Below are 27,222 nucleotides of genomic sequence, written 5' to 3' on the forward strand. Positions count from 1 at the left end.
GGAACAGTAAAAAAAAAAAAAAAAAAGAAAAGAGAGAGAGAGAGAAGAGGAGAAAGACAATATATTCACTTGTTCATGAGTTTATTTATCCAGAGAATATTTATTGAGGATCTACTATGTGCCAGGCACTCTTCTGTGAGCAGGAGCTATTCCAGTGTGCAAAGCGCACGTGCATCTTCACTTGAAGTAGTGGAGAAGATGCAGAATTAAAAAGTAGAAGGAGTCCAGAGCTCCCTAGTCTAGGGGAACACCTTGGTACAAATAGTGGGGGAACCTGATTCAAATTCCCTTGACTTTTGAACCTCATGGCATATCTTTTTAAGCTGCCTGCAGTAAATGACAGATCTCTAGCCACAAAATTCTTGGTGTGTATTTCCAGGCTGCCATGCTGTTGACCATGCCCTTTGCCAGCTCCCAGGATGTGGTACCTATCACCCAATAGCAGTTTTTACTCTAGTGTCCTCTTGTATGATCTCGTGTTGCTATATAGTGTATATTCTAACACTCCGTTTTGTATCCTGTTGGAATTCACTAGTAGCACACTTGGCCCCATCACCACCCATGGGGAAGGCAGTTTGGGCCAGAACATAAAGTAGGTGACATAAAAAGAGGCCACAGGAGAGAAGACGGCACATTGTGGGACACACTCAAGTCAGGAGAGTACATCCAGGGTACAGGGCTCACACTCATTGACTGAGGGAGTGTGAAAGAATCAGAGCATGGCGAAAATGTACGTTAAGGAAACTCTATAATTCATTATTACGGTTAAAAATATTTCAAGTATAGTAAGGTATAGTTCTATAGGATGGTGTTAAAGAGGAAATCCATCTAAATGAACAAAACAACCTCAGAGGTGGCAGGTGCTATGAAGATTAAAAAATACAGTTGACCCTTGAACAACAAAGAGGTTAGGGGTACCAATCCCTACAGAGTCAAATATCTTTATATGACTTTTGACTTCCCCAGAACTTCACTACTAATAGCCTACTGTCAACTCAAAACCTTACCAACAACATAAACAGTTGATTAACACATGTTTTGTGTGTTGTGTCTTCTGTATTACAATAAAGCAAGCTGCAAGCTAGAGAAAAGAAAATGTTATTAAGAAAATCACGAGGAAGAGAAAATATATTTATGGTATTGCTGTATTTATATAAAAATTATGTATAAGTGGACCTGCACAACCTGAACCCCTGTTAAAAAAATGATAAAAAAATAAGTATTTGTGGAAATAATTTTGTGTGGATCTAGTGTCTTTACTAGATTTTAATTCAGAGCACTGTCTTTTCACTCAGTTTTTTGGTTTTCCTATGGAGTGAACCAGGGGGACAGTGAGCCCCAGGAGTTTGGAGAGGCAGATTGCACAGTGCCTTGTAGGCCAGGGGAAGAATTTAAGGCTCTGTTTTGGTGGTCCTGAAGGATTCTAGGCAAAGAGGTGAGCCGGTCTGATTCGTATTTTAAAAAGTTCACTCAGTACTCTGTGGAGATGAGATTTTTAGAGTCAGACCGACCAGGAAGCAGAGAGACCACTTAGGAGCTCCTTATGGGGGTCCAGGAAGAGAGGCTGGGCACAGGTATGTGGGGTCAGGACAAGTGGAGAAAAAGTATAGTAGTGGAGTGGAGAGGATAGAAGTTGCCAATGGGTTGGATGAGGAGGTGAGAGAAAGGGGCCAAGGAGAACTTTTGAGTTTGCATCTCTGGGAGACTGAGTTGGATGTTGAGGTGTCCTTTAGAGAAATGAGGTTTGCAGGGGAGGAGCATATTTGCAGGGGGGATGGAGGACAACCAGGAGTTCCCTTTGGACTGTGTTCAATTTGAGATATCTATACCGTGAGAAATTGGCTATATGAACTCTAATTTGCCCTAAGGTTAACTTTAGTCTCAAACCCAAATGGGACTATTTTGAGTTTGCTTGTGACATCAGGTGTTTGAGAATATAATTTCTAATTGGATCTAGGAAGTGGTGTTTAAATATTTGAGAGTCTTCATTGCCATTCAGTTTTTATTATCTGGAGAAAAGACATTGCAAATATGAAACCTGCCTCCAGTTTGTGTGTGTGTGTGTGTGTGTGTGTGTGTGTGTGTGAGAGAGAGATTGGTGGGGTTGTAAGAATTCAGTAAAATATTAAAAAGCAAGGGGTACCTGGGTGGCTCAGTCAGTTAAGCATCTGACTCTTGATTTCGGCTCAGGTCATGATCTCAGGGTCCTGAGATCAAAGCCTACATCTGCTCCACACTTAGCAGCAAGTCTGCTTGACATCCTCTTTCTCCCTCTGCCTCTCCCTCCACTTGTGTGCACCCTCTCTCTCAAATACATAAATAAATCTTTAAAAAATATTAAGAGGCAAATCTTGAATAGGATAAGTAAGATAAGTATCAGCAAAAGAAAACCTCAGGCCAGTAGTGGACGTTTAATTGGAATATAAGGGGAATGTGGACTCTGACGGCCAAACCCCAACATCAGAATTTAGCACGCGTGTCACCTTGGGCTGTTTCTTCAATTGCTCTGGGCTCCTGTTTTCTTATCTGTTAAACGTAGAAAAGATGTTAACCCTTCTCATTAGTTCAGTGTGAAGATTACGTGAGGATACTGGTCTGTTAAGCGGCTGAGAATAGTGCATAACAAGATCTGAAGAACCGGTAGCTATTATTGAATCTTCAATTTGTCCCTCTTAAGTGGATCATTTCTCGTCTGTAAAGTTCTTGGTTTATTTTCTGAATGCTGTGGTTACCCTGGAACTCCATTAACATGATCATCCCAGAGTTCTTTGGAGAGGATATGACGGTTTGGTTTTGAAGGGATCATTTTAGAACTTGGAACCTGAGAGCCTCGGTGGCTCAGTAGTTGAACATCTGCCTTCAGCTCAGGTCATGATCCTGGGGTCCTGGGATCCAGTCCCACTCAGGCACTCTGGGGGGGAGCTTGCTTTTCCCTCTGCCTATGTCTCTCATCAATAAATAGAATCTTTAAAAAAACAAAAAATAAACTTGGTACCCAGCAAACATTTGCATCTCTATGACAGGCGACTTACTCCCCCAGCCTCCAATCCCTGTCTCCCTTCCCTGCTTTATTTTGCTCCATAACCACCACCATCTGACATGCTCCACATTTTTCTCTTGTCTCTGCATGAGATGTAAGCCCCTTGAGGACAGGGTATAAATTGTCTGCTTTGCTCAGTGCTGTACTCCCAGTGTCTTAAACAGGGTCTGGCATATAATGAGGATTCAGTAGATAGTTACTATGGAATAGCTCAGGGACTGAATGGGTGACAGAGAAGAAGTTAAAACAGGGTTTTCTTGTGTTTTGACCAGTGTTAGCTACTGTTATTGTAATTCTTGGTTCTCTACCTGCTTCTGTCTCCTCGTCTCTAAGTTCACATGTCTGTCATTGGCCCTGCTCTCTGCAACCATCTGTGTCTTCAGGGTCAGAAGTCTGATCTATCTTGTGACTGAGAGCCCACCACTGCCCACATTACGTGGGCCTCTCATGGCCAGATATCTAGGGCCTGCTCTCGACCTGATTTGCTTGAGTGACATTCTTTGAGAATGAGTGTTAAGCCTCTGGGCAGAATTTCCCAGGGTTTTGGGGGCTACTTGGCTCATTTAGAAAAGTCAGGGGGGAGCATGCATTAACTTTTAAAACCACACTGAATTAAAACAAACGCTTTGGAGTACATTTTAGAGGCAGTTGGTGCTACCGGGGTTGATTTTCAACCTGGGTTTTATGTTCTTGCCCACGTGTACTTAGAAAGTATTCACACATCTTGCTGTCTGGCTTGCCAGATTGTTGGGAGCCTGCATACTCAAACCCTTTCAGGACACTGGGTTACTTCATGGACAATAATAATAGAGGGGTGGTTGCCTAGGTGACAAAGCAGCATACAACATGATTTATTCACTTATGATTCAAAATATTTATGGAGCACCTGCCAGGGTTAACCACTCCCTGTGGGATGCGTTCTCCCCTCCCTTTTTGAAATGTATGCGTATTTGAGGAGAATTCATGCCAAATGGTTACTATGGTTTTCCTTTGTTGATGGGATTGTGGGTGATATTATTTCTCCTCTTTTCTTTTTTTCCATCATTTTTTTTCCTGAGGTGAACTTTTTTTTTTTAAAGATTATTTATTTATTTATTTATTTATTTATTTATTTATTTATTTATTCATGAGAGAGGCAGAGGCATAGGCAGAGGGAGAAGGAGGGCTTCACTCCGGAAGCCTGATGTGGGACTTGATCCCAGGACCCTGGGAACATGCCCTGAGCTGAAGGCAGATGCTCAACCACTGAGCCACCCAGGCATCCCCAAATTTTAGATTTTAATATAGTCACATTAAAAATTTTTTTCCTCTGAGTTCTTTTTAAGTCCTGTTTAGGGAATCTCTGCCTACTCCCATGGTAATGAGGCTGTTTTCTTTCAAGAAAAGAAAAAAAACCCAACTTTTATTAATTTGAATATTTCTTAAAAGTTTGAATTGCGATTAGAGGGATATGGACAGCTAGCAGAACCAATACTGGATTTAAGGCTCCCAGTCTGTATTAGTTTCATACAGCTATTGTAACAAATGACCATGAACTTGGTCAGTGGTACATCTTACCCAGCGGTAAGATGTTTATTTTCTCATGGTTCTGGAGGCCAGAAGTCTGAAATTAGCTTCACTGGGCCAAAATGAAGGTGTTGGCAGGCCCATGCTTTCACCAGACACTCTAAGGGACGATTAATTTCTTGCTTCCTCCAGCTTCTGGTGGCTGCCGGCATTCCTTGGATCATAACGCCTCATTCCAGTTTCTGCCTCTGTCTTTACGTTGCCTTCTCCTCTGTGTGTGTCAGGTCTCCCTCTGCCTCCCTTTTAGAAGGACTCCTCTGATTGCATTTAGGACCCAACCAGATCACCCAGAATAATCTCCCCTTTTTCGAATCCTTAGTGGAAGCATGTCTGCCATATACCCTATAAGGTAGCACTTGCAGGTGCCAGAGGTTAGGACGCGGACGTCGCAGGGCTACAGTATGGCACTCACAGCCCCCATAGGGGCATCACTCTAAGGTGGTTCTGAAGCCCTCTACCTTCCCCATCCACCTTTCCCACCCTTCACTGGTTGCCATGGTGACAGCCATCTCTGTTTGTCAAAGGGTTGCTGTCTTGACTGCAAGTGGGCTGGTCAGGAAGGCTTGGTGGATTCATCCATCTCTGTCTACTAGACAGACCCTTGGCCAGATGCAAGGTAGGCACCGTTGTGAGGGAAATTCTAATGCCAGTGAGCAAACCTAATTTGCTTTCAGGGGCAAATCAGACTTTCTTTGGGCTTTCTGTAAATACCAATGAACGATCAGTTTGGAAGTAAGTATACTTGTCATCCTCTGTGTTTTCCATTTTGTCATCTGAATGACTCATTAGCTGAAGACTGTTTTTTAAAAGTACAATTAAATACAATAAAATGCATAGGTCTCAGGTGTTCTGTTTGGTGAATTTTGGCAATTGTTGACACCATGTCACCACTGCTTCAGAAAGTACAGAACATTCTCTGATCCCCCCACCCCCCTCCAATTTTCCCTGTGCTCCTTGCCAGTCAAGTTCCACATCCTCTATGATCTGTTTCTGATTTTTATCACCACTAATTAGTTTTGTCTGTTCTTGGGTTTATATAGATGGACCAGTATAGGATATCCTTTTGGAGTCTGGTTTATTTCCATCAGCCTGATGTTCTGAGATTCATCCATGTTGCTGCATCAATCAGTAGATTATAATTTTTTAAAAAGATTTTATTTATTTATTTGAGAAAGAGAGAGAGAATGAGAGAGAACACAAGTGGAAGGGAGGAGGTAGAGGGAGAAGCAGACTCTCTGCTGAGCAGGGAGCCTGATGTGGGGCTGGATCCCAGCACCCTGGGATCATGACCTGAGCCAAAGGCAGATGCTTAACTGAGCCATCCAGGCGCCCCTGTAATTTGGTTTTTGTTATTGTTGTTGAGTAATATTACATTCTGTGGTATACCAGTTTATCCATTCCCTCGTAGATAGACATTTAGTTTGTTTCCAGTTTTTGGCTATTATCCATAAAACTTCTGGATATAAGTTTGTATATAAGTCTTTGTGTGGGCATGTGCTTTTATTTCTCTGGAATAAATTTCCTAGGGACTGGAATTGCAGGGTCATAGTGTAGGTGCCTGGAGAAGCTCCCAAAGTGTTTTCCAGTTTGGCAGAACTATTTCCCACTCCACCAGCACTGTATGAATGAATGGGTTGCTCCCCGTCCCAGCCAGCTTCTTAGAGGGGTAGTTTGTAGAAGCCCAGGCTGGTGAAGTGGTTAGAGCTCATTGCTAGCTCAACCTCTTTTTTTTGGAACTTGACCTTGGGCAAGTCACTTAACTCTTTGGGCCCTGGTTTGCTCATATGTAAAATGATAGTAACCATGCAGTGTTGCTGTGAGGCTGCTACAGGTGGCAGGCCTAGCACAGTGGGTGGTGCACAGTAGGTCCTGGGGTGGCAGGCCTAGCACAGTGGGTGGTGCACAGTAGGTCCTGGGGTGGCAGGCCTAGCACAGTGGGTGGTGCACAGTAGGTCCTGGGGTGGCAGGCCTAGCACAGTGGGTGGTGCACAGTAGGTCCTCTGGTGAAGTTTGTCTCCTGGGAGTTTAACATTTTAGACCAGTGAGTAACTTCATGGAACTGAGGGGGCAAGTTGATGATCATTTTAGCCCCAACCTTAGCAGATAGGCAGGTGTTTCTAAGCCCTTCCTCCTCTGCACAGGGACCTAGGTGACAAGTTATTTGATTCGCAGAGTGGATGACTGTTTCCATTTGCTGCTTATTAGCCTGTGGTTCCTCAGAGTCTGCTCCAGTGGACAGTTGTTTGAAAACCCTGGGAAAAAGAAGAGATGTGGCCTTTGTGTCCCGAAAAGAGGTTTGAAATGATTGTGCCGGAAGTGTGGGAGGCTTTTTGCAGCTCTGCCTGGCTCCTGCCTGATGCGATTTGGGGCCAGGCCAAGACAGAATTAAAAAGAAAACCTTCCAGAATGTGATTTTTGATAACCCAGACTGGATCGAATATGGTCACAGCCCAGAAAGAAAGTGCTTTATTTGTGTGCCTTGTGCAATGACATCAATAATTATGATAAAATTAGGAAACATTATACACAGTCCTGTGGCAAGCCTATTCTTTCAAGGTCAAAGGAGGCATTTGAGCCCTGAATAACTTTTTCATGTTTTGCTGTAGTTTTCAGAGGGCTATTTATGTTTTCGTGTGGTTAGGTCCCTTTCTATAAATATTTTGACGAAAATATAACCAGTTGAAAGGCAACCAACATCAGTTTCTAATGACTCTTTTCTAGGATGTGTTAAGTGTTTATTTGCAAAGCTGGTTATGTGAGCAGTGACCTCTGAGTGGAGGAGGAGTGTGGGATGGAACCCCCCTCACCCCCCCAGAAGCAGTAGAATTCATGTTCTCCCACATGTGGGTAGACCTGGGGTTTTACCTGAGCTACGTGTTCAGGGGAGGGAGTTGAACGGGTTTGGTGATGGGTACAAGTGACCCTCGACTGGTTTGTAGTGGTCACTCCATCTGATGCATGATGGGCTGCGAGCAACATGATGCAAAACCACCACCACAGTTTTCCCGGGCATTTTGGTTGTTAAGTAAAATCTGGACAGAATTGGGAAACTTTCCAGGTCCTGAGTAGGCAGGCAGTATCAGCCCCCAGATACGCTCCTCTTTGCTGTAATTAGGCCTGGTGGAATGTTCATGCCACACATATTTGTTGGGCACCTTTTGTGTGTATGCCAGATGCCAGGCGAGATGCTGTGGATGCGGGGAGAACAAGCCCAGGCGAGATCTTGAGTAGCCGACAGCCTCAAACAGGGGTGGGCCAACTTTTCCTGTAGAGGGCCAGGTAATTAAGATTTTCAGCTTTGTGGCCTAGCCAGTCTCCATGGCAACTATGCAACGCTCCCGTTGTAAACAAGTGGGTGCGTCATCTCTCTTCCAACAAAACTTTATTTACAAAAACAGGTGGTGGGCTGGACTTAGCTTATGGGGTGGAGTTTGACCATCCCTGCTCTAAAATGACACCTAGAGCCCTTAATCAAGTAGTGGAGGCAGCTTAGAGTGGTGGCTGAGTACAGATTCTGTGGTCCAAAAGCCTGGGCTTGAATCCTGCCTTGGCTGTTTACTACCTGCTTGACTTTGGACAAGCTGGAATAACCTTTCTGTACCTCCATTTCTTTATGTGTAAAATGAGGGTGATAGAGTGTCAGAGTTTTCGGATCGACTGAGAAGTGTTGTGTGAAGGGCTTAGGACAGTGACTGGCACTCATTAGATGCAAGCTGCTGTAACCACACAGGGTGGTGAATGATCCCTAAGGGAAGCACCCCCCAGTGAGAGCACCGGCTCTGCCTGGGGATGGACGGGAGAGCGAGAGTGGCAGGTGAGTGAGACCTAGAGTGTTGAAGAGAGAGGTTCACCATGCAGACAGGAGCCGGGGAAGGCTTCCCTGGAGAAGGCTTTGTTAGTACAAAGATTTGGAAGCATGAAAGGAGGAGGTAGATTTGGTGTGGCTGCAGTACAGGTTGTATGTGGGGTGTGGCCTCTTTTACAGTAGGCTGTAAAAGACTACTGCATGAAGGACCTCTTACAGGGCTGAGACCACAGATCATAAACTGTCAGTGTCACTAGAAAGAGAAGTAATACATTTGTGGGTCCAGGAAATGTTAGATTTTACATTATCCCATTTAAAATGAGATGGGGTATTGCAGATCTGTTCATTCTATCCTTCTTCTATAGTCACAGGACCCCAAGTTCTAGCTAGATACATAGTCCTAGATAAAACTGTATTTTCACCCTTCATCTCCCTCACAGCTAGGGATGGCCATGTGATGATATTCTAGACATAGAATAAAGTCCCTCACAAAGTAGTCTTCTGGAATCATCTTTGTACCCTTCCTTCTTTGCTCTTGGAATACAGACATAGGGCCGCAACTGGGATACAGATGTGGTGGTTGGGATCCCAGCCCCCAGCTTGAGGCTTGAGGGGACTGAGATGAAGGCCATCAAGACAGAAGAGACTTGGCCTCTAAGGATTTCATTGATCAGAGCCACCTCACAGATCTTGGGCTGCCAACCTCTGGAATTTTCTGCAAAAGGGAGAATAAGCATTTTTAAAAGCCACTATTCGGGATCCCTGGATGGCTCAGCGGTTTAGTGCCCGCCTTCGGCCCAGGGCGTGGTCCTGGAGTCCCGGGATCGAGTCCCACATCAGGCTCCCTTCGTGGAGCCTGCTTCTCTCTCTGCCTATGTCTCTGCCTCTCTCTGTGTGTCTCATGAATAAGTAAATAAAATATATATTTTTTAAAGCCACTATTCATAGCCAGATCTAAACCTAACTAAGGTAGTAGATTCTCTCTTTTCCAGATGAAGAAAGTGAGGCATATGATATAAATTGCACCGTTGGTAACTAGTGGAAGCACAGTGTGTCTGACTCCAAAGTATGTTTTCTTTCCACCACTCTGGAAAGAACCTGGAGATCGTCAACCCTCTCATTTCATAGATGAGATCATGGAGGGCTTTGCCTCAGGGTAGACCTGTACCAGCTCATTTCATTGCAAGATAATAATTCTGTTTTATCCCCTACTCTCTCTCTCTCTCCTGCAGTGGCCTTCCCAAAGAAGGGGCCTCATGTTTTAATTAGCGGTTTTGTTTCCGTCCCATGGGCTGGGTCTCTCTGCGTGAGTCGTTGGTGTCTGGTGGTGGTGGTCTTTTTCCCTGGTCAGAAAGCAGCACTGTTTCAGGGCTGCTGTGTGTTTACAGCCTTCACAATCCTCCTTAGTAATGACTTTCCTTGCTTGTACTGTCCTTTCTTCACCTGGGCTTTTAGGGCTGGCCGAGGGGACTCCTTGGCCCTTTGACTTTGCATGAGAACTGGCAGATGCATCTTGATTTACACAGAGGCTTCCCAGTTTCTTAAACTCAGAGTATGGACTTCGGCCGAAAGGGGTCACATGTTTTGAACACACTTTGCTTTTCAGATTCTTGTGTATCTGAGTTCCACCCTATTACTAATACCTTAAAAATGGGCCTCCCGACCCCCTTGGCTAACCACATAGCATAGAATTTTTCTGTGTGCGAATTCCAGCTGACTCATTTAGTGGATTGGTCCCTAAGAAGTTGAACAGGGCAAAAGCCAGTTTGTGCTCGTAAGCATTGTTGAGAGAGTGCTGCTGCATGTTTATTATCTAGAAGTTCACATTTATGTTGCTCTTTGGACTAGCAAAAATTCTTCACGTAATTTTTATGAGCCTGGCTGGTGTATACCTTTTTCTTTTTTTATGAGAACTTTGCTCTTGCTACCTTGGACCAAAGTGTGTTTTAACACTCTTGGAGTCAGTTAATTCAGTTTCCTGTAACTGAAATTTTTCTGTCAAATGTCAGTTTTCATGATTCCTTTAGAATGTGCTGAAACTCAGGAAAATAGTGTGAAATAACAGCCCAAACTCCACAGTGTTTCCTCAGACTGAGTAAGAAGATAAGCCATTATTATGGGGTACACCTAAAGATCCTTCAGAAAATCTTCATATTATTATTATGTTTAAAGATTTTATTTATATATTTATGAGAGACACACAGAGAGAGGCAGAGCCACAGGAGAGGGAGAAGCAGGCTCAATCTCAGGATCTGGGGATCACACCCTAAGCCAAAGGCAGCTGCTCAACCATTGAGCCACCCAGGTGCCCCAGAAAATCTTTATATTAAAGAAAGAGGACCCAGCTTGTGTCCCTCAAGTCAAGGTTAAGCCTGGATGCTGTTTTTGAACAAAAGCAAAGTGTGACCTCCTTGGAAGAGGCCAAGTTGTAGTTATGAATGTCATGGAATTGTCTGAATTTCTGTTTATCTAAAGGCTTGCTTCCTTTTCCTTTCCAGCATTGGAGCACTTACTGGTATTTTTAGTATTTTTTGTTTTGTTTGTTTCCGTCTTTATTTTTGCCTTGTTTTTCAGTTTGGGACTATAAATTCCTTTCACGATGTACAAAACATATTTTGGAACAATTAAATATAACTCATGATCTGATATTTTCTTTTCCTACAAATGATAGTGTTTTGATAATTAGATAATTTGTAAGAGGACTGTGGGTAATAGTACCATATCCATGGAAATTACTTGATTTTAGGATTTGTACGCTGAAATTTTTAGGGGTAAGGGGCATTATATTGACAACCTACTCTCAAGAAACATGTATATATGTGTGTGTGTATGTGTCTGTATGTATAAAAATGATAAAACAACTGTGATAAAATATTAATAGTTCTTTAGTGATAAATAATTCTTTGCACTCTTCTTGTAACTTATCAGAATTATAATAAAAAGTTAATAAAAATTCATTTGGTCTATTTAAAAAAAAGGCTATGGGACATGAAGTATATACTTCCTGGCTGAATGTAGCATATATCTAAAAATTAATAGAGCTAACAAATCCAGTCTGTGTTAATGCTAGTCATCTAAACTGGCCACTGAGGCATCCATTCTGTAAGGCTTATTCCAGACCAGTCTGGAAGATGCTCCAGGTTGGTAAAAATGATTTTTTTTTTTAAGATTTATTTATTTATTTATTTATGAGAGAGAGAGAGAGAGAGAGGCAGAGACACAGGCAGAGGGAAAAGCAGGCTCCATGCTGGGAGCCCGATGTGGGACTTGATCCCAGGACTCCAGGATTGCGCCCTGGGCCAAAGGCAGGAGCCAAACCGCTGAGCCACCCAGGGATCCCTGGTAAAAATGATTCTTAGACTATTAAGGATGATGTTGATTGAATTTATTAGTGTCTGTGAGCCTGTGTCTATAAAACTAGGTAAAGCTGGCATATTTGCAGCTTACCAAAAGACCATGAAACCAAAGGCATGGGAGATTTGTGTTTTGATCCCTTTCCTGTTTAGTTGTCTTATCCTATATGAATGTTAGCCAGTTCTGTCATCTGTAAACCCAACAGAGTGGGAAACATATTGCTTGGTCCTGGTTACTCCTACCTAGGAAAATTAGAATGAATTATAATTTATATGCATTTTTAAATCTACAACTCTATTATGTAATTCTGTTATCTAGAATTGTGGTGACACTTGTTTTAAAAGTGCCTGTAAAGCATTTGTTGAATAAAGAGGACAGTGTGTCTTGGGAATTTTTGTGGGGTGATGGGCCAGTTTCTCTAAGAGCAGCCTCAGTGTACCCTTGGTGGTCCTACAGCTGAAGACTTTGGGACTGGAAGTCAGTTCAAGTATTTCTGCAGGGTCAAGCAAGCAGACGTTTGTAGTTGAACCATAATTCAGGTGCCTCTTGGAGTCTAAGGTTTATGGAGTCAGTCTCCTGATGGAGAAGGTCTGCGTTGTCAGTGCTATCACCATTTATGAGGCATTTTGCTCCCTCATTTAAAAAAAATCAAAGCCCCATATGCCACTTCTTTTTGCTCTCATAGATCAGGTGGGTACTCTCCATGGAGCCCCAGCAGTGTAAGCTTTCACACTGACCAGGTAGGAGGGCCTCCTGGGAGGCACTACGGATGGGCTGCTCAGAAAGGACCAGATGTCCTTTTCTTGTTATATTAGTCACAGGGATGGCAAGAACTTATTAACCTGACCCCAATAACCTTTTCATTCTAGCCTCTTTGAATTGCAATAAGAGAAAGCAGAGAACAAAACAAGGAAAACTCAGGCTTTCAGAGGGTTGGGAAGGCCATCCAGTTTGCCAAGTAATGGGGTTTTATTCTCACTTCCATTCCTGGTTGGGCTAACATGCCATCCACAGTTGCTGCCTGCTAGGACAGTATGCGGATGACAGCAAAGGAGCCTTGCCCTCATCAGTGAGCAGAGATGAAAGGAGCCGCCACTTACTTGGACACTCTCTTTAACCTCTCTCTGCTTTAGTTTCTTCGTTTGAAAAATTGGGCTAAAGAGAATACCTACCTTGTAGGGTAGCTGTGAGGGTTAACTTAAATGAGTCAGTATTTGTAAAGTACAGGGGCCCGTGTGTGGCACATAGTAAGCACTATGGGAATTTTAAGAAATAAAAATGGAGCATCGTGAGCTCCCTGAATTCCTACCCAGATCTGGAAAGAGTTTTCTTGCCCTGGCTTTGGATGTACAAGGTTAATTTGATTTGTCTTATATCCTCTCACAGAGCATGTTATGTATGCCATAGAAGCACAGCTTCACTCTTCATGATATGTGTAGTGAAATGAGTTTTTATCACTTATTAAAAACATATTTTCTCCCATTTTGCAAGTTTCCTTTCCATTCTGTTGACTGTGTCCTTTGATACACAAAACTTTAAAAATTTGATGTAATCCTGTTCATCTATTTTTGATTTTGTTGCCTGGGCTTCTGGTGTGATATTCAAGAAATTACTGCCAAATCCAAGGTCAGGAAGTTTTCTCCTGTATTTTCTTCTAGCTGTGTTATCCTTTTAGGTCTTACTTTTAGATATTTAATCCATTTTGAGTCCATTTTTGTATATGGTGGGCCCAGACTTCCTTTTTTTTTTTTTTTTGCATGTGGACATCCAGTTTTCCCAACACCATTTATCCTTTTCCTATTAGGTGTTTTTTGGCATTCTTGTCCAAAATCATTTGACCATATATACGACCCTATAACACATGGGCTCTCTATCCTTTTCCATTGGTCTATTTGTTTGTCTTTATTGCCAGCACCATACTGTTTTGAAAAACATTTTTTTTAAAAGATTTTATTTGAGAGAGAGAGGGAGAGAACAAATGGGGGGTAGTGACAGAAGGAGAGGGAGAAGCAGACTCCCTGCTGACTAGGGAAGCCGATGCAGGTCTTAATCCCAGGACCCTGAGATCATGACCTGAGCTGAAGGCGGATGCTTAACTGACAGAGCCACCCAGGCACCCCTTGAATATGTTTTGAATTCAAGAAGTGTGAGTCCTTCAACTTTGCTCTTCTTTTTCAAAATTGTTTGGCTATTCTGGGTCCCTTGGGATTCCATATGAATTTGGGACGCATTTTTCTATTTCTGCAAAAAAATGCCACTGGGAATTTGATAGAGCTTGAATCTATAGATCACTTTGGAAAGTAGGGACATCTTAACAATATTGTCTTGTGATCCAAGGACACTTGGGATAGCTTCCCGTTTCTTTTTGTCTTCAATTTCTATCAGAAATTGTTGTAGATTTTAGTGTATAAGTCTTTTGTTTCTTTGGTTAGATTTATTTCGAAGTATTTTATTCTTTTTGATGCTATTATCAATAAAATTTTCTTTTTAAAAAAATTTATTAAGTATAGCCGATACACAATGTTATATTAGTTTCAGGTGCACAAAGTGATTCAACAATTCTATATATTATACAGTGCTCACCACAGTAAATATAGTTACTGTTGGTCACCACACAACATTATTACACTATTGAGTATATTCCTTGTATTGTACTTTTCATCTCCATGACTTATTTATTGGAGGTTTGTACCTCCTAATCTCCATCATCTATTTCACTCATCCTCGTGTCTACCTCCTCTCTGACAACCACAGTTTGTTATCTCTATATATGAGTTTCTCTGTTCTTTGTTTATTCATTTGCTTTATTTCCTTAGAATCAACATATAAAATGAAATCATATGGTATTTGTCTTTGTCTGACTTATTTCATTTAGCATAATACCCTCTAGAACCATCTGTGTTGTTGCAAATGGGAAGATCTCCTTTTTTATGGCTGAGTGTGTGTGTGTGTGTGTGTGTGTATACACACATCTTCTTTATCCATTCATCTATATCAAATAATGTTGCAATAAGGATAGGGGTGCATATATCTTTCCAGATTAATGCTTTTGTGTTTTTTTGTAACTACTCAATAGGGGAACTAGTGGATCATAGAGTGTCTCTATTTTTAATTTTTAAGGAAACCTCCATACTGTTTTCCACAGTGATTGTACTGGTATAAAAATTGCCACCAACAGTACACAAGGGTTCCCTTTTTTCTATATCTTCTCCAACACTTGTTTTTTGTCTTTTTTTTTTTTTTTTAAAGATTTTATTCATTCATTCACGAGAGAGACAGAGAGAGAGAGAGAGAGAGAGAGAGAGAGAGGCAGAGACACAGGCAGAGGGAGAAGCAGACTCCACATCGGGAGCCCGATATGGGATTTGATCCCAGGCTTCCAGGACCACGTCCTGGGCTGAAGGCAGACACCAAACCTCTGAGCCACACAGGGATCCCTATTTCTTGTCTTTTTGATAGTAGACATTATGACTGGTTTGAGGTGAAATCTTGTGGTTTTGATGTGCATTTTCCTGATGTTGAGTGATGTGGAGCATCTTTTTATGTGTCTCTTGGCCATCTGGATGTCTTCTTTGGAAAAAGGTCTATTCAGGTCTTCTGCCCATTTTTAAATCATATTATTTGGTGGTTTTTTGGTGTTGAGTTACATAAGTTTCTTTATATATTTTGGATACTAACCTCTTATCAGATACATCATTTGTAAATATCTTCCATTCATTGGTTGCTTTGTTTACCTTGTTGATGGTGCCCTTTGCTGTGCAAAAGCTTTTTACTTTAGGGCAGTCCCAAAAGTTTATTTTTGCTTTTGTTTTTCTTACCTGAGGAGACATATCCATAAATATGTTGCTAAGCTGATGTCCAAGAGAATACTGCCTCTTTTTTGGAATTGTTTTTTTAATTTCCTTTTGCGATTGTTCATTTCTAGTGTATACAAACAAAACTGATTTTTGAGTGTTGATTCTGTATCCTGCAGCTTTGCTAAATTCGTTGACTAGTTCTAACAACTTTTTGTATGTGGAACGTTTAGGGGTTTCTATACATATGATCATGTTATTTTCAAACAGATAATTGTACTTCTCTCTTTCAATTAATGTCTTTTCCTAGTGTGATTGCTCTGGCTAGGACTTCTTCTTTTTACTTTTTATTCTTTTAAAACTTTATTTATTTGAGAGAGAGAGAGAGAGTAAATGAGGAAGCAGGAGCAGCAGACTTTCTGCTGAGCAAGAGTCTGATGTGGGGCTGGATCCCAGGACCCTAAGATCATGACCTGAGCTACTTAACCCACTAAGCCACCCAGGCACTCCTGGCTGCGTCTTCTAATACTCTGCTGAATAAAAAGCAAGAGTGAGCATCCTTGCCTTGTTCCTGATCTGAAAAGAAAAGATTTCAACCTTTTACTGTGGAATATGATATTAGCTGTGGACTGACTGTAAATGACCTTTATTATGTGGCAGTGGCTTCCTTCTATTTCTAGTCTGTTGAGTGTTTTTATTATAAAAGGCCCTGCTGTTGCTTTTGTAAATAAGGTGTTACTGAGCCACCCCCATGCCCATTTGCTTACGCATTGTCTATGTCTGCTTTCACTGGACAGTGACAAAGTTGAGTGGTTGAGACAGAGACTTTGTGGCCAGCAAAGATTAATGTGTTTACTGTGTGGCCCTTTACTGATCCCTGCTTTCATCTATGACTGTGGTGGATTGTACTGCCCGATTTTTGAATTTTGAAACAGCCTTGCTATCCTGGGATAAGCCTTCCTTGGTTATGGCATGTTCTTCTTTCTTTATGTTGCTAGGTTCAGCCAGTTAATATTTTGTTAAGAATTTTTGCATCTGTCTCTATGAGAGATATCTGTTTGTCGTTTTCTTACATCGTCTTTGTCTGGTTTTGGTATCAGGTTAGTGCTGGCCTTAAAATGAGTTGGGCAGTGTCCTTCCTGTTATATTTTATGGAAAAAATTGTGTAGAGTTGGTGTTATTTCTTCTTTAAATATTTGGTAGAAATCACCAGGGAAACCATCTGGCCTGGAGATTTCTTTTTGGAAAGGTTTTTAACTACAAAGTCAATTTTTAAAATAGTTATAAGGCTATTTCTCTTATCTGTTGCATCTTAGGCATGTTTTGGTAATTCATGTTTTTTGAGGAATTGGCCCATTTCCTAGAATTGTCAAATTTATAGTAGAGTTGCTTAAAGTATTCATTCCCTTATTACCTTTTTAATACATTTGAGACCTCTAGTGATCTTCATCTTTGCTTTTTCTGATATTGGTAATATATATATTTTTAAAGATTTTATTTATTCATGAGAGACACAAAGAGAGAGGTAGAGACACAGGCAGAGGGAGAAGCAGGCTCCCTTTGGGGAGCCTGATGCGGGACTCTATCCCAGGCCTGGGATCAGGCCCTGAGCCCAAGGCAGACGGATGCTCAACCACTGAGCCACCCAGGAGCCCTGACGATATATATCTTTTCTCTTTGTTAATTTTACTAGAGGTTTATCAATTTCTTGATCTTATTAAGAACCAGCTTTTTTCTTTCATTGATCGCCTTTATTTTTTTCTTTTTAAAGGTTTAATTTTTTTATTTACTTATTTTGTAAAAGATTTATTTGAGAGAAAGCATGAGTGGGGGGAGGGGCAGAAGGAGAGGAAGAAAGTGTTAGGTAGGCTCCCTGCTGAGCACAGAGCCCAATCAATGCAGGCCAGATCTCATGACCCTGAGATCCTGACCTAAGCCGAAATCAAGAGTTGGTTGCTTAACTGATTGAACCACCTGAATGTTCTTAAATATTTTATTTTTAAGTAATCTCTGCACCCAATGTGGGGCTTGAACCCATAACCCCAAGATCACGAGTTGCATGCTCCACTGACCCAGCCAGGTGTTCCAATTTTTTTTCCAATGTACTTGATTTTTTTAATCTTTCTTTCTTTCTTTCTTTCCTTCTTTCCTTCCTTCTCTTCCTTCTCTTCTATCTATCTATGTATCTATCTATATCGCACCTCACAGTTAACGTTTATTCACGCCACAGTGGACACAACATGTGTACATGTGTACATGGTGGCTCCGTGTTCCCGGCTAACAGAGCCTGCTGAGATTTACAGCCAGACTGACGTTCCATCTCATGTGTTCTCTGAGCTGGTTAATGATGACCACGAGCAGGGGCAGGACTCGAGGCTTTCAAAGCTTTACTTCTTTTATCAGCACTCCTGATTTTATAAATGATGACACTCATCAACCCCATTCCTAATCAAATCTTCTGGTAAGCTTGGGTATAGTAGGGCTTCATGGGGACCCAAACATTTTTAATAAGGTTTTGAAGCATCTTGGCGCAACACCCCCGGCTCAGGCCGCCGCCACACCACCACCACTGTAATTGATTTTTTAAGATTTTTTTTTTTTTATTCATCCATTCATGCAAGAGAGAGAGAGAGGCAGAGACAGAGACACAGGCAGAGGGAGAAACAGGCTCTGTGCAGGGAGCCTGATGTGGGACTCGATCCCGGATCTCCAGGATCACGCCACGGGCCGAAGGCAGGCACTAAACCACTGAGCCACCTGGGCTGCCCTGTAATTGATTTTTTAAAAAGATTTTATTTATTTACTTGAGAGAGAGAGAGAGTGAGACAGTGAGCACTCTAGCTGGGGGAGGAACAGAGGGAGAGGGACAAGCATACTTTGTGCTGATTGGGAGGCCAATGCAGAGCTTGATCCTAGGACCCTGAGATCATTACCTGAACCAAAGGCAGATGCTTAACTGACAGCCACCCAGGTGCCCCAACTCTTTGTCCTATTTACCTCCAGCCCAGGTTGTGAGCCATTTTACACCATGCATTCTCAATGGGGCAGTAAAACTTGATTCCTGGAGTGGTGATGGTAAAAATGTCTTACTCTTTTTATGTATAAAGGACAGAGATAGATACAGTATATAAATGTATCTTATATTAATTTTATTGAGGGTGCTATCTAAGATATAGAAAACATCTTATATTTTATTTGGGTGGTGCTAGTGAAAAACTGTCTAAAAATGCTCCTTCAGGGACTGATAATGATAAAATGGTTGAGAAATACTGCTTTATGTTGAAGATGTCAAGAGGGGTGCTGAGCAGAAGAGTCCCACAGATTTGAGCAGGTTCTAATTGAGAGGGTATGGAAGGTGGTGCCATAGAATTTTACAAGACAATATTTTTATCTAGAGATTTTCAGTGACTGGAACAAAAGGAAATAGGGCTAAATCATATCATGGAGAAGTCAGGTTGAATGTGAGGCAGCTATAGCTGTCAGAGAGCTTCATTAAATCATAGGGGAAGGAGTTTAAAATAATGAGGATTTCCTTCTGCCTGGAGTCCTATAGGAAGTGTCCTGTGAAAAGCAAGGGAATAAGCTGGGTCTCCAGAGGTGCTGTCAGTCCATTGGGTGGTTGAGGAGGGACCTTACAATTGGTATTTAAAAACCCATAGAGCACCCGGGTGCAGTTGTTTAAGCATCCAACTTTTACTTTTGGCTTAGGTTGTGATCTCAGGTTGTGATCTTAGGTTGTGAGATCGAGCCCCATATCCAGCCCTGTATTGGGCTCCATGCTCAGCATAGAGTCTGCTTGAGATTCTTTCTCCTCCCTCTGGCCCTCCCGCTTGTGCTCCCCCTCCCCCGAAAAATCAGTAAATAAATCTTAAAATAAAACCCAGGCACCATTTGGATAATTGGCAACATTTGAGTATGGACTTTATCAAAGGTAGTATTATCGAATCCGTGTGAAACTACCAGAGATTGATAATTGTACTGTGGTTACATAAGAGAATGTCCTTGTGCTTGGAAAATGCACAATGAGATATTTAGGGATAAAACGGGATGTCTACAATTCACTAACAAATGGTTCTGGAAAAAGTGTGTAAGGAGAGAGGAAGAGGGAGCTGGATGGGTGTGGATGGATGGGAGGAGCTAAAGGGGAGGAAGGTGAGGGAAAGAGAAAGTGCGCACAGGATAAATCAGATGTGTGGAAATACTAGTAATGGTGGAATCTGGGTGGAGGGATATTCCTGGAGTTCTTTGTAATATTCTTGCAATTCTTCTGCAAGTTTGAATCATTTCAAAGTACAAATTAAGAAATAAGAAACAAGAAAACACTCCTTTGAGAAACACAAGTCCCACCATGTCCTGTAATGTTATTTCAAATTGCCCAATAATGAGGTAGTTTGAGAGCAGGTTATTGTACGGTAGCATCCAGGGGAGCAGGTTGTAGACTTAAGTTCTAGCACAGTGCCTGGCACAGAGTGGGTACTCAATAAATAATTGTTTGAATGAATGAAGTCAAAGCAGCAGTGACTTTGGAGTGACTTTTCCCATTGCACAGGGGCCTGGCACCTGGCTGATTTGGATTCGCTTCTCCAGACATGCCTTTCTATGCCTCTGGGCTTCGTGAAAATCACTCAGTGGAGAAGTTTCATCTCAGGGACTTTGCATTACAATTACTGTAATGGAAGAAATTGAAGCCCTAATTTAGACTTCTTGCTGGTAAAGTCACCCTGAGGGGTCAGGTATTTCTCCTGTACTGGTTCTGATTCAGGAAGTATGAAGTCTCTCCCCAGAAGTGTTTAGGTAGAAGCTAAAGTTACTTTGATCATGGTAAAATATATGAAATTGATGATTTTAACCCTTTTTAAGTGTGCAGTTCAGTGGCATAAGTACATCCACATTTTTGAGAAACCATCATCATTATCTGAAACTCTGTATCATTAAACAATAACTTTGTTAACTATTTGTTTAGCAAACTGTCTATTCTATAGAATTATACCTGCCACCTTTAGTAATAGTAGGCTACAGGACCCAAATCTAAAATTGGTGGCACCAGTATTCTAGAACTTCGTTTTAATTAATTATCTTGAAAAGAAGCATGTAGGAATTTAACAGCAACATCTGCTGGTTTACACAAATTAACTTTGCCTAAAGATTATAACTTATACATAATAATATATACTGTTTAAAATAAAATTTAAGAACTCTGAGAATTTTTAAAGAACTTTTTTTTTTTTTAAAGTAGATTCCATGCCCAGTGTAGGGCTTGAATTCACAACTCTGAGATTAAGAATTGTGTGCTCTACCAACTGAGCCAGCCAGGTGCTCTTAAAAAAATAAAATAAAATTAACTTTATGGAGGCATAATTAACAAACAGGTAGGTATACTATTTTCAGTATATAATTTGATGACTTACTTTTCTTTTTCTAAATATAAAAATCATTGCCTTTTTAAAGTTATCCTCTGTTTTAATAACTTATTTTTTTTCTAGTCATAGAGGTATTATTTCATGTTCTTTAGAGAAAACTTGGAAAACTCAGGAAAGATTAAAGAGAAAACAGAAGACATTAATAATTGCCCAGCCTCCCCAAACATTATTAGTACTGTATTCTCTTTCTTTAAGAAAATAGACTATTATGGATAAATGAGTCAAAAACTGTTTCCAAGGTAATAATTTCAAAATATCTTCATCTTAGATTACATTTTCGTAACAAAACCTGTTACTTTAAAAACTCAGGAAGTCTCACTGACTTAGATTTCAAGTGTTGAACATAGTTTTTGGCTTGTCACAGATGATGCTCTCTTGACAAAAATGGGATGGTCTCTGTGTAATATTCACTCATCACACCGTAGGAAGTGTCCCCCAAACATCAAATACAATCGCTTGGAGGCTAGGATCCTAAAAGACACCTTCAGTAATTATAGCCCCAAATAGCAGAGCCTTAGTAGTGGAGGAGTATACAAGGGAAACAAACAGGCTGCGTTTGTCAACAAGACAAAGTTCAGGCTAGAACTTCTCCCAAGCCATCCAAGCACATTCTGTCCTAAAGAACTGCTAGGACCTCAGCCCACAGAAAAAAGTCTCACATTTTTAATGCAGGGTAATCAAATTGAGCTAGCTGCCTTCCTGACTTTACAAGTGCATCTTCTGTTTTAGCGGCATCATAGACAATGTGCTATCTACTGGCAGATTAGAAACTGCCCTAAGGGCTGGTTCTTTATTCACAACCTGGAAAATAGTAACAAGTTGGGTTACTGGAAGCAACTACGAAACTGAGTTTCTTTGCCACGTGTTAGAGGATATTAGCATCAGACTTGGAGATAAGATATCCTAAAACACAATCTTTTAATACCCCAGGAACACAGGGTTCAAGAAAAGCTCTCTGTGCATTTTGAAGGTTTTCTCCCTCACTCAAAACAACTAATAAATAAACCAGAACATCAAGTGAATCTCCGGACATCAGCCAGATAATGAGAAGCCAGTGTGGATTTTCTTCGCTATATAACAGAACCGCAGGGTATCAAGACGGAATTTAGCCATTACTTTTCTGGAGTTTTTCCAAAACTATCTAAGGAGCAGAGATCCTGTTTCTTGTTCTAACCACCATCAACTTTGAATTAACTCTTTGTGGCTGTTTCCTCACTGTAAAATGAGGGTTGGGCAAGTTCATCTTGAGGCCCCTCAAATAACCCCCTATGAAGGAAAATGTATGAAGGGAGAGGAAATGTAGCTTCTCCTTCCCTTTTACTGTTAAGCAGTTGTTATTTATTTTGGAAAATGCTTTCAGAAAAAGGATATAGGGAAAAATGTTAGGATTATTACTGAGCTGTGACATGTGGCCACAGTGCTATTCAAATTCAAGTCCTCTCAAATGCAGTTAAGAAAATATAACTCTCCCTCCTGAGGTCTGCTGTGTTTTACTGTAAAACTGTTCTTTCAAACTTCCCGCAGCAGAGAGGACCATCTTAGCACTGTGGTGAATGTTTAAGAAATTACAGACAAAAAAGCTTCCATGAACAATAAACACTAAACAGCTCAAGATCCAAGGATCCTGCAAATAGGGAGCCTCAGAGGTCCCTACCTGAACTTGTTTTGGGTTTTATTAACCTTCTAATTAAAGGTAGTTTCTGGGCATCTGGGTGGCTCAGTGGTTGAGCATCTGCCTTTGGTTCTGGTTGTGATCCCAGGGTCCTGGGATCGAGTCCTGCATCGGGCTCCCTGCAGGGAGCCTGCTTCTCTCTCTGCCTGTGTCTCTGCCTTTCTCTGTGTCTCTAATGAATAAATAAAATCTTAAAAAAATAAAGTTTTTATATATATATTACTTTCTCCCTGTATCGCAGGATGTTAAAGGTACCACATAAAATAAGGCTGGGATCAGCCCTACTCTGTCATTCAGATCCTCCACTATCCTCCCCATGCTTGACAACATGATGTAAAATTAAATCAGAATGCTGCACTCAGTTCACATTCAAGATAACAAGAGCATTTGCATCAATTAGGATTATAAACAGACTATGGAAATGAGACACAATAGGGGAAAACCAGTTTAAATATGTTGGCTGACTAAATTCCTTACTCAGATCCAACTGACCTAAATGAGGAAGCAAGGCTAGAATGGCCACCATCAAACCTTTCAACTAGACAAGCTCGTTTGCATACTGCAGGCCCTCCCTAGCAGAACTATCCATTTCCAAGTAGGAGTGGGCTCTTCTGTCTGCCCTTTCACCAGCTCAGCAACCAAATGAGCATCCTGGAACATTCCCAGCTTCCTGTGCCCCACGTCTCCCTCAAGGCCACCAGCCCCGCTTCCGCTCTGTGCTCCCACTCTCTGTGCTGCTCACCACCTGGGGAGAATTACCTGTTCTCTTTCTTTTCACACGAACCATCCTCTTTAATCATTATTCTTCCTTTTGAAAGAAAAATACATTCCAAGGTCCAAAAAACTCACCCACATAGAGTTAGAACACAGCCTCCTTGTATGAGAAAGCTGCCTGAAAATTGGTGTAAACCACCTCATAGTTAATAAATGCCTTGGGGCACCTCCCTCCTGTTTAATCAAGAAGCCAGAGCTTTGTTTCTTCATTTGCCAGAGCTGTTTTATATTCTTCTTGTGGAACTCACCCCAAGAAGAATATTTCTGAGCAGGTCCATAAAAACCAAATTCTGAGGCCATGCATATCCATTGTTTGGCTCTGCCATCACATACTGAGCACCTTTGAAGAAACATGTACCCCATGGGTGCCTTCCCTGGCGAGACTGTGTCATAAGCCACTAAATAAGGCATGGGAGAGCCTGAATTTGGGGATTTGTACTAGCCAGGGAGCCTGGGAAGGCTTTTGGGGAAAAAATGACCTCTGAGAGGCCAGAAGACTGGCTCTCTGAGCTTTACTTTGGTAGGCAGATGCAATTTTTCTAACTTAAAATATAATAAGGAGGCTGTGATGGTGGAGGATAGTGCAGGGGATATATGGGAACTCTGTAATTCTGATTGATTTTGCTCTGAGCCCAAACTGCTCTATATAGTAGTCTTTTTTTCCCCTCCAAATGTTTTGTGCATATTAATTTAATTTTTAAAGAAGATTCAAGATAGTGTGAGTGAGAGAGCATGAGCAGAGGGCAGGGGCAGAGGGAGAGGGAGACGCAGACCTTCCCACCCCCGTCCTTCCACCTGCCCCCGCCCCCGGCAGGGAGCCCAATGTGGGGCTCCATCCCAGGACCCTGGGATCATGACCTGAGCCAAAGGCAGATGCCCAACCAACTGAACCACCTAGGTGCCCCATTTTCATTTAACTTTAATTCTTGCTTTAAAATTTACCTTATTGGCAAAAGTGACTTGAGGTAACCACCACAATGTAAAAATATAGCCGTATGAAATAAGCTAAAAATAGGTAGAAAAGATTGGTGAGGGGAAAAATAAGGGTAGAAAATTAGGTTGCAGATTTAAGCAAACTTTCTAACACATGTGCTTTAAGAAAATTACCGACCGTTATAAAATGTTTACCCTCTATAACAGCGGTATGTTGAAGGCCAACATAGAAAATGTGGGAGCAGTGGGGTAAAGGGACTGCCTGGGAATACAGTGTAGTCCAGGTGCAAAATTGTCTAGTGATCTGGATTAACTCAGAGTTAGATTGTAGAATATCTAAATTGATTTGCTGCGTATTTCTCACAAGGACCTTTGTAGATATTGTTGCTTTCACTTAAACATTACAAAGATACCCTGGGACGTTATATTCAAAAATTTATACTCTCTGAAGTGTATTTGGGGGAGTTCTTTGCAGCTAGGTAATTGTGGACTTGTGGATTTAAACAGGTAGGTGCACAGTGGGTAGGATTACCTGTCATTCCTGAGTTCTTCAGTTGCTTGGGAGCAGTTCTAGCCTGGACCTTGGCTTGTTGGCAAATGTAATTTGTTGATTTCCCTTGCACACTCCTCTGCTCCCTCAGAACTGCTCTCTTTTGGACCATAGTTACTGAAAGTGTGTTTGTTTTTTTTTTTTTAAGGACCCCGACCCTTTAGAGATGGTATTTAACCTTTGGGGAACACTTTCCATGGTGCATTGATGAGCTTTTTCATGTGCTGTAGTACATACTAACTTTGGTTTAGTAGAGAATCAGCAAACATTTTCTGTAAAGGGCCAGATAGTAAATAATTTAAACTCTGCTGTTGTAGCAAGGAAACTGCCATAGACAGTATGTGAACAAATTGACATGACTGTATTCCAGTAAAACTTTATTTACAAAAACAAGTGGTGGGCTGGATCTTTGGCCCCTGGGCCATCATTTGCTGACCCCTGGTTTAGTGGATTTTTGGAAAACAAGATTAAAACACCCTTAGCTTCTGTGGGTGATGAAGAAAAGAATCCAGTACTTGAAACATAAAGATCGCAATTGAGATTTAGCATCTGTGGTGGGAAAGATGCTTTTGTATTATTTTCCAATAGTTTTTAAGTTGCTATAACAATAAAGGGTTCGTTGGAGAAAAAAATGGCCTCTAATCCCACCATTCTTAACACAACTGTGTTTTCCTTTTTGTACATTTCTTTTGAGTCCTGTCCTCCTGTATATGTACTTTTGCAAAGCCCCAGTGTCTGTATATACCAGTTGGTATTATTAAAGATCATAATGTACTCACGTATCTGACAATTGTTAGTACATTGGGATCAGTGAGGCCTAAAAAGATACAAACTAGATTCATCAGGGAAGATATCTTTATTTATTTATTTTATTTATTTATTCATGAGAGACAGAGAGAGAGAGAGAGAGAGAGAGAGAGGGGCAGAGACACAGGCAGAGGGAGAAGCAGGCTTCATGCGGGGGGCCTGACGTGGGACTCGATCCAGGGTCTCCAGGATCACGCCCTGGACCCAAGGCAGCGCTAAACTGCTGAGCCACCAGGGCTGCCCAGGGAAGATATTTTTAAGGACTGATTTGTGAGGAACAGTGTTTCTGATTTTTTCAATATTAGAGTTATAATTCATTTGTGACAACATGGATGAACTTAGGGTATTACACTGAGTGAAATAAGTCAGACTGAAAAGATAAATACCGTATGCTTTCACTCATATGTGGAATTCAAAAAGCAAATGAATAAACAAACAAAAAATAGGATTAGTTTTATAAATATAGAGAAAGGAACCTGACGGTTGCCAGGCAAAGGGGCTTGGGGGATGGGTAAAATGGGTGAAGGGGAGTGTGAGATCCAGGCTTCCAATTATGGAATGAATAAGTCATGGGAATAAAAGGCACAGCATAGGGAATCTAATCAATAATATTATGATAGTGTTGTGTGGTGATAGACAGTAGCTACACTTGTGAGCACAGCATAGTATATAGAGAAGTTGAATCACTGTATTATACACTTGAAACCTAATGTAATATTGTGTCGTCTGTATTAAAAAATAAATGCGAGCACCTGGGTGTCTCAGTCCATTAAGGGTCTGCCTCAGGTCATGATCTCAGGGTCCTGGGATCAGCCCCATGTCTGGCTCCCTGCTCAGCGGGGAGTCTGCTTCTCTCTCTCCCTCTGCCTCTCCCCCCACCCATGCTCCCTCTCTCTCTCTCTCTCTCTCTCAAATAAATAAAACCTTTAAAAACAAGTAAACAACAAATAAATACAATACCATTGTTAGTGGAAAAAAAAGTGATTTGCTTAAAAAATTTAGTTATAATTCACTCTTAAGCCCTGTAAAATGGCAATACTTAGAAGACTAACTATGGGAAGAAATTAGGCCAGGGCTAAAGTCAATCAGGTAATTGGCTATTCATAGGCAAACCATTCTTTAGCTCTAAGTTAATGTTGAGGTTCCCAGGATTTCAGGCCAGCATGAGAGTTACTACACCCTTGCCCATGGCCACAGAGGCTAGACCAAAGCAGAGTTTTTGTTCAGTTTTTTTTTAAAGGTTTTATTGATTTATTAGAGAGCCCAAGTGGGGGGGGGGTGCTGCAGAGGGAGAGGGAGAAGCAGACTCCCTGGTAAGCAGGGACCCCATGTAGGGCTCAATCCCAGGACCCCAAGATCATGACCTGAGCCAAAGGTAGACACTCAACTGACTGAGCCTCCTAGGCACTCCTCAGAGCAGAGTTTTAATTTTTTCCTTCTTGTTTGGGGTCTGTGCAACAAACCAAGAAACAAATCTTCAATCTCATTCTATACAATGTGACTCTCA

General features: G+C 41.5%; 1 protein-coding gene and 1 pseudogene across 3 annotated transcripts in view; one reads left to right on the forward strand and one right to left on the reverse strand.

Moving 5' to 3' along the window:
- Positions 1-27,222, forward strand: part of OSBPL10 (oxysterol binding protein like 10) — a 297,175-nt gene that overhangs the window by 2,910 nt on the left and 267,043 nt on the right. The window lies entirely within an intron of this gene.
- On the reverse strand, positions 17,773-18,178 carry LOC121478780 (annotated as a pseudogene).

This window comes from Vulpes lagopus, chromosome 19 (genome assembly GCF_018345385.1).
Source record: "Vulpes lagopus strain Blue_001 chromosome 19, ASM1834538v1, whole genome shotgun sequence".
NCBI classification, from domain to species: domain Eukaryota; kingdom Metazoa; phylum Chordata; class Mammalia; order Carnivora; family Canidae; genus Vulpes; species Vulpes lagopus.